Below are 6,680 nucleotides of genomic sequence, written 5' to 3' on the forward strand. Positions count from 1 at the left end.
TCGGACGCCCTCTTAGAGTCTGAAAAAGAGGACATGTCCGGGTAAAAGAAGACGTCTGGGCAGTCTATACAGATCACGATTGGGATGTGGCATGTGAGTTAGTAGCTTTTCTCTTGGGCTAGTAAAATTTTATTGCTTATTTGCATTCCTGTGCTAGCGTATTCTAGCCACTTTGTAAAGGAATGCAGAAAACAATCCAGATAAATCCTCCCAATAGCCTCTTGACTTCATCAACTCCAAGTAAAAACAGTAACAGTGATTCTACAAAACAAATCATTATTGGATATTTTTTGATAGGATTATCTCATGAATATAGGCGTGAAATGTAATGTATGTGTACTCTACACAATACACTACAATTACACAATAATGGACTATTATCTCAAAGTTATGTTTTCTTTCAGAGCTCGAACACTTGGTGCAAGAAAACAAAGGAAATCTCCACCTAGTTATGTGGATATTGGAAATTATTATAAGGTATAATTTTTGGACCAGTTTGGAGTTGATGCTGAAGACGATAACTGAACATCGTCGATATGTGTGTGACCCTGTAGACAGGTGGACGTAAAATATCTACAGGGATTGCGTTGCGACTCACTGGAATCTTTACCGTTTATTTCCCTCGCTTCTTAAATATCTAGGAATTAAATTTCCAGGGCAATGTCGCAAATAAAAATATTTTGGCCTGGATCTTGCTTCTTATAATATTGTTTGCTAAAGTTTTAGTTGTGATCCCACCATCTTCTTTTCTCAGATGGTTATAATATGGTCAAATAACATGCATTAATGTACTGTAAGTATTAGAATTGTGAAAAGCTATTAAAAATTAAATGTAATATTTATGTTGGTGGTTTCCAAATTAATAAAAAAAAAATATATTTAGAATTAGTTTCCTTGTAAACATACCGTCCGTTTAAAGTAACGTGAATGCAATACAAATGTATTGGGAATAAAATTGAGTATTATTTTGAGTGAATTTATAATTATTTTAACCTCGAATAGAAATGAAACGTTTCTTATATTTGTCTACTTCTCAGTAAAATACGAATAGATTATCTCAATGAAGTGTAGCAGATGTCAAGAATTGACTTACGTTAATTAAATTTTAGACTAATGAAAACAAGAACATACGACTGAAGACGAACTGAAAAATAATGATAAAGAAATTTAAAATAAACTGTGGGGAGAATAGGAATTTAACGTTCTCGAAAATTTGGAAAGAGAATTTTTTTTAGAATGTAGTTTGAGATTAAATTATGACGTAAAGAACATGATAGAAGGTACAGGGTGGTTCGGGAGTGGGCGTACTTCACATTTAGTTTCAACAGTATAGTGTTAGGTATGGTAGAATATCTGTACACAGTTACCTTGAAGTCTTAAGAATCATAAACATTGGTATGATCACCACTCATCTCGTAACACAGCTGCATTCTGCGCCAAGTTCTCGCAGATGTTTTGCGAAGATACTCCGGAGTCACGAGGGTGAAGGATGTTCCACAGCTGCTCGTAATTCAAGCGTTGTGTGGTATCGAGTGTTTCTTACTTGTTGCTTTATGAAACCCCAGAGAGCATTGTCTGGTGTCGTCAGATCGGGACTCCTTTGAGGTCAGTAGGAATTACGAGCAACTGTGGAACACACCTTCACCCTCGTGATTCCGGAGTATCTCTGCAAAACATCTGCGAGAACTTGGCGCAGAATTCAGCTGTGTTACGACATGAATGGCGATCATACCTATGTTTATGACTCTTAAGACTCTTAAGACTTCAAGGTAACTGTGTACAGACCATAACTAACACTATACTGTTGAAACTAAAGGGTGTACGCCCACTTCCGAACCACCCTGTATAGTGAAAATAACAAAACGGAGAGAAGTAAATATCTTGTTATTAGCTTATTTGAACTCCTTTTAGGTAATGACGAGTTAAAAAGCATGAGTCGACAGATTATCTTTTCCTTATCTTCGTTTGTTTTAAAAATAAAAGAATAAACGTATATTGCGCTTTTTAACTACAAGAATGGGTGTTTAAGAAGGTATATACATGAATCATAAATGAAATTAATATGTTTCTGAATCAGTCAAACATTAATTACTACTTGTTCTAAAATTTGCACTATCAAACTTGAGAGCAAAGCTTTGTAATAAGAGCGTGATGGAAATCAATATAATAATACTACTACTACTACTACTACTACTACTACTACTACTACTACTACTAATAATAATAATAATAATAATAATAACTATTATTATTATTATTATTATTATTATTATTATTATTATTATTATTATTATTATTATTATTATTATTATTATTATTATTATTATTATTATTATTATACTTTCAAAGTATGGTGCGCATAAGTGCCACAACTTCTATAAAATGACCGTCCGTCCGGCTACTGACAGTAATTATAGGAAGAACGATAAGAATATCAAGAAGCGGTTTTCCGAACTCGATTTATCGTCCTAAGCATAGGTTACATTTGATTCATTAATCCTGTAATCAAACTGGAAATGGTATGTATTAGTCATTTCCGATTTCAACGTTTATCGCCATAGAACGAATCGATTTATCATCTCAGGGTAATACACCATAACTATCTGGAGCACTCTGCCACAACCGGAAGTGGTTCAAATTAACTATTACGTCCGGTTTCAATATTGATTTCAATAGAGCAAAAATGGTAAGAGACAACGAGATGTGGTCTTTTGCAATCGATTACGTATTCCAATAGTAGGTTCAATCTGCTCTGTTAAAAATGAATTCAAACTGTAAATGGTTCAAATGGACGCTTTCTAGTTTCAATGTTTAGCAACAACCAAAATGGTAACATATAACGAAAAACATTTTTTCTGAACAATTTAGCATCTCAAGGGAACATGTCATAACTACCCACAATGCTCTACCAAAATGAGAAGAGATTGAAATTTACTAAATGTTCCGATTTCAATACCGATTTGAACAGAAGCGATAAGAGAAATCGAAATGCGGGTTTTGCAATCGATTCTGCATCTGAAAAATAGCTTCCATTCCTCATGCTGAACCTCTATACAAACCGGAAGTGTTTAAATTTAACCATTTTAAGTTTGAATCTTTATCATTATAGAACAAAAACATCCATGAATAGGGAGTAATTGCTTTAGGATATAAATTCAGTATCAGAGGATCAGGTTCTACCTTTCATCTTAATAAAATCTTGGAACCAGTAGTGATAGATGTACTACTTCAAGTTTGACATTGTGAGTATTAAATTATTATAGTTTAAAATTCTATCGTAATTTCACATTACGACACAAAACTCATTTGTTATTTCAAATATTTCTTTTAACAAAGTGGTGCCCTTGTTGAAGGAGATATTTTTGTAGTTATCCCAGTGAAATTCTTGATTTAAAGCAAAATTGCTGGGACGCAATATTCGGCATTTAAGAGATAATTTAGGCTGTATAAAATGAATTGGTCAAGCTAATTTATTTTGTTGAACTTTAAACAAAGATTCTCCAGACCTCAAACAAACTTCGTAGCATATTTTTCTTTTAGTTTTTGTGATTAACATCCAGTCTGTAATAGTTATTATTGTTCACAGTTCCACAAGGGAACTTATTGCACGATATTCAGTCATTCAGATCTCAGCAGAAAGCATCTAAACGGCGTGACAAACATCTTGGCATTTGAAGGCGGCGATCCAAGTTCCATTTAAATGCTGCTAGCAAATGAGAAGGCTGCAGTTTTGCCACGTTTATTTTGTACACATTCATCCCCTGCCACCTGATCGCGCTGTAGTTCGTCTGCTTAGCCAAGCCACAGCCACACCCTTTTCTCATTCGGCAACGTCGCGTCAGAACTTGCGTTTTATTCGTTTAGCTCAAATGCCAAGATGTTTGCCACAGGCTTTAGTGGTATATTCAGAATCAACGACAATTGTCGTATCTTTTAAAGTAGTAGAATCATTTACAGTTCACACAGAGTTCATGAATCCCCTTGTTGGCGAACAAATAGGTTTACGAAGTCGTTTCGGGAACACTTTCTTCTTTCGATTACTAATAGCATTTCGTAATACAAACACACATGTGTGAAGTCGTAATCCTATGCGCTCTGTAGGGCTTTTTCGCGGTTTTCCGTATTAACATTATTTGTCAGTATACTTACCAAACGTTCCGATTTTGGTCAAAATGTTCTACTTTCCGACGCGGCTTAGTCGGAACTTTATAAATGTCCTAAATGTTATGTTTATTGATGTAGTTGGTTAATATTGGTGTTATTATTAGTATCACGCGAGTGAGACTAATAAGGTCGAACTGTGATTACGTCCAGAATTTCTTTTTACGTTCGTTAGTTCATATGGTAACTGTTGAACGAAAGGAAATTTTTGAATTCTATTTCTTTGGAATAGATCGCTAGAGCGATTTTTCGGACGATTTCATTAATGGAATGGGTAACGTTGGCTATCTATATCATACACTCAATGCATGTAAGTTTTGTGCGACTTTCTGGTCTGTCTTTAGATAAAACCTATATGATTCAAATTGTCTTACTTTCTTTGTTTCAATGAGATAAAACGATTTGTTTTTCACTAAAAAAAGTTTATATTATATTATTACGAAAATTAGGACTAGTACATCCTTCTCACTAGCTTCAAGAAGTGTCCCGAGAGTTTGCTTTGGAAAGGAAGCAATCTAACTAACATACTTTTTTTTTATGGAAACTATGTTGTTCTCTTTTTATAACTCAATCTCTTTTGTTTATTTTCGAGTTTTTTCGTAAATATTCTTAATTTCAGAAAACAAAAACTTAAACATGAAAAATTACATACAGTACCATGTTCTGTAACTGGAATAGATTAATTGGTTTTACATTAATTTCCAAAATGATAAAGTGCACAAAAGCGGGACAGTAAGGGGCAAACATTTGGCTAGAGGGAAAGGAAAATCGAAGATGTTAAGATATTTCTCTATTTAGGACTTCTAATATCCTCGGACGGAAGAAGTGAAAAAGACGTAACTTCTAGAATAGCGCAGGCTAAACAAGCATTCAATAGGAAACGATAATTCCTAACATCAAGAAATGTGTCGTTGGACGTTCTTAAACGATTTATTAAAACTCTGTTATGGAGCCTGGCGCTTTATGGATCAGAGACGTGGACATTGAGAAAAGCTGAAATATCCAACGTGGAAGCATTTAAAATGTGATATTGGTGTAGAATGCTGTGCATATCATGGACCGAAAGGAAAGAGGATAAATACGTACTAAACGAAGCTAATGAAGGACAATAGACCATGAAGATAATAGGAGAAAGAAGAAATAGCGTGCTTGATCATCTTATTCTGCAATCTGTGTCGATAGAGGAAAAGGCTGAAGGAAAACTAGGAAGAAGAAGACCAAGGATAGGATATCTAGATGACGAAGAAGAGATCTAAGAAAAAAATAAATAACCCAGTTTCAGCTGCAGGATTCCAGACGGGGTCTAACTCAAAAGTTTCAAGTGTCAAGGGGAGTAAATAAGCACATCATGTAAAAGCTCGAGTTAAATGATATAGAATTGGACATTGGATAAGTCTCGACTGTCGATAAGTATTGCAAAATGGCACGAGTCATTTTCTTTGATACATTCTAGTTTTTGTTTTGTTTTTGCATCTGTCTTATCGCTTCCGATTAATAGGAGTGGCAATAGGCTTTTTCATCAAAAGTCGAGACTTGTTTTCTCTTCTTTCACTTAACGTAAGCTTTCACACGATACTCAACTTAAACCCCTTTCCATTTCATCATTTTGAGTTGTACCCCGTCTGGGACCCTGCGAGGGACCCTGGAACATTTTTTAACTTTGAATCATTATACTTTTGAAATAATGACATATCCGTGTTTTTGTTTCTACACCTATTCCACCGTTTCAGATTCATTCGAGTGGCCATAGACTTTGCAATAAAGATTGTGTTGATATTTTGACCCACCGCTATTTTGCACAGGCTTATCGTAAAGTCGCGACTTGATGTATCTTCTTTTTAATTAACACCAACTTTCATACGATATGCAAGTTTTCCCACTTTCCATTTAAAAATTTTGAGTTGAACCCCATCTCTGACCCTGCGGAGGACCCTGGAACAAATTATTTTACTTTAATACGTTATACTTTTGAAATGATGAAATACATGTTTTTCTGTTTTCATATTTGTCCCACCGTTTCAGATTTTTCGGAGTTGCAACGGACATTAAGACATGCTTAAAGGTGTTAATAAAATGAGTAAGTGCTGCCCTCAAGCGAAATGCTTGAGACATCCCCAATTTTGGTAACCGGTTTTGATCTTACCTTGACCCAAGCTTTCAGGAAATATATACATCACCCCCACTTTGTGGGTTCAGGTTCAAGTACATTCCGTGTTAGAGATGGATTTCGATGTCTATTACTCAATTTTATCTGTGGAAGTTTCAAATTATGCAGTCCAAATTTAACCTGTGAACTTATCTGTACAGTAAGTTTATCCCAATTTTATTTAGAAGTAAATTACAAATTGGCATTTGTTTGGTTAGATATTCCTATATAATTTCAAGTAGTATATTTCAAAATTTTAAAAGAGACGAATTTATTTTAGTTTGAATACGTCATTGGAAATTCAGAACTTAACATTGAAAAATTAGTGTCTTTGGACTGGAAACGTGAGCAAATTAATTCAGTCATTTTTTCT

The 6,680-nt window shown here is 34.5% G+C and overlaps 1 long non-coding RNA gene across 1 annotated transcript in view; it reads left to right on the top strand.

Moving 5' to 3' along the window:
* LOC145670600 (uncharacterized) overlaps nucleotides 1-841 on the top strand; it is a 40,622-nt gene extending 39,781 nt beyond the window's left edge. Inside the window, exon 3 of the long non-coding RNA XR_014128356.1 lies at nucleotides 405-841. This is a non-coding gene — a long non-coding RNA (uncharacterized LOC145670600). The remainder of the gene's footprint in view (nucleotides 1-404) is intronic.
* The last annotated feature ends 5,839 nt before the right edge of the window (nucleotides 842-6,680 follow it).

Source organism: Thermobia domestica, chromosome 14, assembly GCF_964235325.1.
Source record: "Thermobia domestica chromosome 14, izTheDome1.hap1.1, whole genome shotgun sequence".
Classification (NCBI taxonomy): Eukaryota; Metazoa; Arthropoda; class Insecta; order Zygentoma; family Lepismatidae; genus Thermobia; species Thermobia domestica.